This window comes from Marmota monax, unplaced genomic scaffold (assembly GCF_021218885.2).
Source record: "Marmota monax isolate L192 unplaced genomic scaffold, Marmota_monax_Labrador192_F-V1.1 WCK01_AAM20220418_F8-fsc00255, whole genome shotgun sequence".
Lineage (NCBI taxonomy): Eukaryota > Metazoa > Chordata > Mammalia > Rodentia > Sciuridae > Marmota > Marmota monax.
In genome coordinates, this window is record NW_026692704.1 from 811,195 (window position 1) to 816,616 (window position 5,422).

Here is a 5,422-nt window from a genome sequence, read left to right on the forward strand (position 1 = left end):
ATCTATTTGTTCCTCAACTGATGCTTTGGCACAGAACTCAAAAGACATTTTCTTAATGATAGCTCTTATTTCTGGTGCTAATTTTATGCTCATCACAGATACCCAGTTTAAACTGTGTAAGGCAGGCACTTCACTGCCTGTTTTATAAGCTCAGAGACCATGTCAGAAGTTGCCTAAGATGTTCAGTGGATTCAATTAGCACTGAACATGGCAAGGCTCTCTGTCCTCAGAGCCTACCAACAATACTCCAGTGTGACTTCATAGTTTAAAAGTGATGAGCAAGACAAAAGGGTTCATAGCTTTATCTGTAGCAACAGAGTTCATAGCTTTATCTGTAATGCATCTACATGTATTGTCTGATATTTGTCCCTCAGTTGGCCTGTATTAAGGGAAATGTTATTACTGGTTGGCAGATAAGGAAACAAGGGTTAGAGTCCTGCTAGCCTTCATTGGATCAGCTCATTAGTGGTGGACCTACCATAGTGACTTCTGTCTCTCAGGTCTCCACCTGAGTCTTTCCTCACATCCTGGTTTTGCCTTTATAGTTATAAGTCCATATACTATATTTGGATTAAGAGAACTTGTTTGTCCAGCTTCAAGCTGTCTGAGTATATAGATGTGACATAATGTATTTTTTGTGTGTGAGTTGGGGGCTAGGTACTGGATACCAGGAGCACTTCTGAGCTATATCCCTGGCCCTTTTTAAATTTTGAAATAGGGTCTTGCTAAGTTGCCCAGGCTGAGTTTGAGTTTGTGATAATCCTGCCTTAGCCTCTTACAAGAGGGTAAGTCTGGGATAATAGCTGTTGGAAGTGCTATTAACAGAATTGCTAGAATATTTGAAAAGATGGTAATGGGTAACATGTTTGCAGCAGGCAGGGCTAGTGGAATGTTGAGTTTTTGAAAAATTGAAGCTAATGCTTTTGGGTCATCAAGAGATGAGATGGGACTAATTCAAGTTCTTGCTGTTTCTGTTAATCATAAAGTAATTTTAAATGTTTGAGAATTCTCTTCATTTTAACCCCTCACAAATATTTGATTCTAACATTTTGTTTGGCTTTTGCCACAGACTCTAGATTAAATATAACCATGATGGTAAAACTTCCTTCTTTTTCAGTATGGCTCAGCTCATTAGGGATATTTATGGTGATACAATCCTGAAACAGTAATTTTGAGAGTTCTACTTGTACCTGTAGCTTGAACAAATAACATTTATTGCATTTGATTCTCCTCAGAAGGTTGTTTTCCTGTTTCTACATTGTGTCTCTTGTCCATCTGCTCAGATGGATTTAGCACAGTGACTTTGTGAATTTATATATATAAATTCTTCTCTTTTAAGGTCTAGAGCCCTTCAAAGTGGTACCATATCCCAACTTTGTCATCATTGGAAAGTGCTGAAATCTGGCAGTATCCAGGAAATTTGCTATGAAGTGAAAACTATGAAGTGAGCATCCTCATGAGACCCTGAAGGCATCTTTCTAGTGTGTCAGTGAAGATGGTTCTGCCCTTGATAGTGCTGTTAACAGAACTGCTAGGAAGTATGAGAAGATGGTAATATATGTTCACAGCAGGCAAGGGCTAGTGGGAGGAAGAGGCATTGAACAATCATGTGACTGTTAACAGTTTGTAAAAAAGTATGCATTTGGGCATGGGAGAAATGAGATGGGAACAGTTAAGGTTTTAGATCTTTCTGTTAATCATTAAGTAAGTTCAGATGTTTGAGAATCTTCTTTGTTTTTTTCCTCTCACAAATTCTTCTAGGAAAAAGGAAAGCCAAGAAAGTTCCTATTCAATTTCTTCTGACTACATAAAATGCTGATAGATGAGGATATGATTGATCATGTTAGCTGTGATTAAAAGAGATAAGGATTAGATATAGGCCCTTGCCTTAGAAAGTTTATGTGATAGTTTTAGCCATGTTAAGCTCAGACATATTTTGGATAAGCAAAATTTAATCTTCATGGAGACCGCCTAAGGCATAGGGATGTATTTTCTTTTTCTTTTGCAAATATGAAGTTAAAAATCAAGGAATTTATTTTGACATTCATGTTGGTTAATTTTATTATTTAACTTTTCTCAGTTCAAGCTTTTGCAAACTTTAAGAAATAGACCTTTGAGAAACCAATAACATAGCAGATTTAGTTTTCATCACATGAAAATGGCCCATTAGTCTTTCTTTATGGACCTGATAATTACTACTTCATGGCATTCTCCAGAGTTGTATCTTCTTCCATAGTTAAAGGCCTCCTTCCCTGATCCCTGACTGTTTACCTTCCCTTCATTCTTGTCACTGCTTACTGATGTCATATGCTTCTGTCATCGTTATCTTCCCCAGATAAAAAGTTCTCTATTACAACTTTCCACATGTATTAAAGTTTAAAACTCTTGAGGCCATCCTCCAATCTTCCACCTGTGCATTATAGTTCCCTTTCTGATCTTCTGCTTGCTTCTGATGCCAGACCTTGGCTCTCAGTTGCCCCTTCTGAAGGGTTGATGTCTCTTCCTAGTCATGTAGTGTGCTGCATCTGGCAGTGTTTTGACTACATTTTTATCCCCCTGCCCTTTCTGTGGTGTTACCCTCAACTTTTGCATTTAATAAATTTCTCAATGATTGCAGGGAGCACTTTAGGAAAAAGCAATATGACAGAAGTAATAATATATTATTTAATAAGTTCTTTCTTTGTATTGTCTCTATGCTAAACACTTCATATCATTACTTGTTTACTCTTTATAGCTGCATGAATGAATAGTTCTGTTATACCCATCCTGTAGATGTGGAAATGGAAGCTTTGAGAGAAATTGAATTATTTACCTGTTGTTACACAGCAAGTAAGTGGTAGAATTCAGTCTGGCAAACCTAGGCCCTTAACCACCCTGCTGTCACTGCTTAGTGGAAAAAGAAGAGGGAGGCAGTAAAGTCAGGAGATTATGGGTGGCACAAATGCCTTTAGAGTCTAGTTTTCCATGACTTATTAATCCCTCAAGGCTCTCTGGCTTAGTGGAGAGACTGGTGACCTGAGAGAAATTTCAGTACTGGCTTCTTGACTTCTGATTCTTTATAAGCAAACCATTTTTCTCTCTGAGTTCACTTGGGAGGGTTGGACCTTCAAGTGGTTATTCTGTGACTGATGAAATAGGTGAGGTATTAGCATCTCCATTTCCCAGGTCTTTTGACCTCTGTCACTTATGTTCTGTCTCTTCCAAACCAATTCCTACTGGACAGCTGAGGACTTCTCCTCTCAGATAGCATCCTCGGTTCAGTCCTTAGGAAACTTGCACTTTCCTATGGTACTGCCTAGTAGGTTTGTATGTGACTGTGTCACATACTTGCAACTAGATTTAAACCCTTCCTGAACAGGGATTGTGAATTATGTTTCTTCTTATTATTTATACTATTTAAGTCTTTATTTATAATAAAAAGCTTTTTTTTTTTTTGATTTGCCAAATGTTTTACTGATTTTTTTTCTGTGCAGCCTTGGTTCACTGTGAATAGCATGTTATTGTGGCATGTTTCAGAGGGTCTCATGCCTGTTGTGCATAGAAACCAGTAAAAAAATCATATTTGATTTTTTTGGATTAAGGGAAATCAGGACAATATCAGTATCTCCTATTGATTTTTTCCTTATTTTATCACACTGTGACATGTACAATAATGATTTAAAAGACAACAACAAAAAAGTCTCAGTATTACTAAATGTATATTTTCCCCAGCATTTCAGAGGAGGAGATATATAAGGCCACTTTTTTTTTGCCTTCCAGACACTTTAAATCTATTTGAAGATTAAAGTTGTGAAAGAATGATGAAATGATAATGTGATAAACTATATGATGATGTTATTGAGAGACCACAGGTCATTGTGGAAAGAATAGTGTTTCCCAAAGTGTGTTCTTTGGAAAACTGATTCTGAAAGATATTTCTTAAATATTACCTAGTGGGAAATTCTGCATATCATATTGTATTCTTAGAGGGTTATAATACTTATGACTATATGAGAGGATTTGAAAAGCATTTCAGTATAAAAACATGGTAAAATAGAGTTATTTTACAGTTCTTTTCATGTAGTTCCTATCAGCAGCCTTCTATTAATACTTTACATCTTTTGGCAAACAATGAAGAGTCACATGAGATTTGGATAAATTCCCTTAGGATCTTTCTTGAAAGAAATCAGTTCTAAACCAGTGTGGAAGAGAAGAGCATCCTCTTTGCAGAATTTAATGCAGAGCTAGCTCAGAGGACCTTGACCACAACCTGAGGATTGAATATTCTTTATGGTGGGAAAACAGCTTTGGTGGATTTTTAGTGAGGTAATATGAGGAATGAGACCTGTGAGAAAGGTTAATCTGTGGAGAGTGCTAGGGAAGGAGGACAGAGCACTAGGCTGGTTAGTAAGTCTAGAGTAGTTGGAAAGAACACTTGGGGAATGGTGAGGGATTACTTTTGTTAGCAGTTTCCTAGTCACTGTCTCCTAATGATGCTTCCCTTGCATTCCTCCCTGAGGAAGCCCTGAATGTTGCCAAATTGAAGTGGAAATGGGAGCCCAGTGCTGGATATCAACATAGATGATGGTATGCTAGATAGTCTGAGTGCAGTAACCAGATTTTGAAAGTTAATTGCTTCTATGCCTGACATTGTTATGGCTGTGCAGTTTATATTTGAGGGGTTTTGGTTGACTCACTGTTTACTGTGTTACTCATTCAGCTTTGCCAGTTGTTCCCTTGATGTTTCCATGCGTGAACTATGTTTCTATTTTTCACACACTAAAAGCACAGTAGTTTCTGAGTGTGCACTTTCTTGGCTCATGAAAACATTTTTGAAATGAGCCAGATTTTTTTCTCAGTTCCAGGCATTGAGCCCATGGGTGATTTATCACTGAGCAACATCTCCAGACATTTTTTTTAGAAAGGGTCTTGATAAATTGTTGGGGCCTCACTAAGTTGGTAAGGGTGGCCTTGCACTTTTGATCTTTTTGCCTCAGCATCCTGAGCTGCCAGAATTACAAGCTTTCACCCTATGACCAGCATAAAGCCAGATTTTGGAGAAAGATATGGCTTTAGCTTGGCTATTTCCAAGGTTTATGAGATTGTTCATGAGAATTGATGAGTATTATATTTTGGGACAAAGCAAAGACCCACACTCTGAATCTTGTATGTTTTTACCTGCTCCTGCTACACCATTTGTTCCATGTGTACTCTGGGCAATGGAGTTCAGGTATTGCTTCCTTATCAAGCAGAAGAGACCTTCTTATGCTTGTCAGTCCCATAAAACTGGGACAAATCAATGGATTATATGAAATTTTACATTGTTCTTTAAAAGGTTATTGTTAAGATGGGCATGGTAATGCACACCTGAAATCCCAGCAACCAGGGACACCAAGGCAGAGGAGGAGCAGGTTCAAGGCCAGCTTCATCTTATGAGGGAGGC